The sequence below is a fragment of the Elephantulus edwardii genome, unplaced genomic scaffold (assembly GCF_000299155.1).
Source record: "Elephantulus edwardii isolate Elephantulus edwardi_28Jun2011 unplaced genomic scaffold, EleEdw1.0 scaffold00325, whole genome shotgun sequence".
Lineage (NCBI taxonomy): Eukaryota > Metazoa > Chordata > Mammalia > Macroscelidea > Macroscelididae > Elephantulus > Elephantulus edwardii.
In genome coordinates, this window is record NW_006400075.1 from 323,553 (window position 1) to 324,408 (window position 856).

The following is an 856-nucleotide window of genomic DNA, read 5'->3' on the forward strand; positions in this document are numbered from 1 at the left end:
CTGTCCCTCTACACTTCCAAATATGTTGTATCCCTCCAAGGACTGGCCCCTCCTGGCCATGTGCAAAGAGTATGTGAGACAGAGCTTAAAAATCCTTTCCTTGAGAAAGCAGTCTGTTTCATCCTCTAGGACAGATCTATTTGTTGTCCTGGCATTCCATGATGTGTTCAAGACTTCTCCTTCATGACAACACAAAGGGATTGATTCTTCTTCTGTTATCCTTTGTCATTGTCCAGCTTTCTGATGCATAGGAAGCAATTGTGAAAATCATGGCATACTTTAGTCTCCAGACTGACATCTTTGCTTCTCAGTACTCTGGAAAGGTCTCTGACAGATTTACCTAATGCAATTCATCTTTTCATTTCTTGGCTGCTGGTAAGCTATTACGGAAAGTAAATAGTCAATCTTCAGGAACCATACTGAGTGTTAAGGCCTCTCGTCAAATTGAAAATGAAAGCAGAGTGAATGACGCATCAAGAGGCAAAGAGATTCATAGTGACATAGGAAACCATGGGAACAGGCCTCCGTTTTCTGAGGAGACAGAAACAAAACAGACAAGAAGGTGAGAGAGCAAAGTTCAACAGTTTGAGCAAAAAAGAACAAGAAAGTGGAAATAAACTGAAGAAGTGAAAGAAGCAGAACTTTAAGATTATGGCTCTTTGAACTCCAGGGTGTTTAGTTGGATGACTACATGATGGGCTGCTTGGATGTCTCGGTTTTCAGTTCAGAGAACTGGATACTGATGAAAGTTATAGATTTCTCTATTCCCAGACTTGCCTCCTATTTCCCAGTGGGTCTTACCAGGAGTTGTCTCTGTACCCCAGAACACATGGCCACACAGAGGAGTCAGGAACCC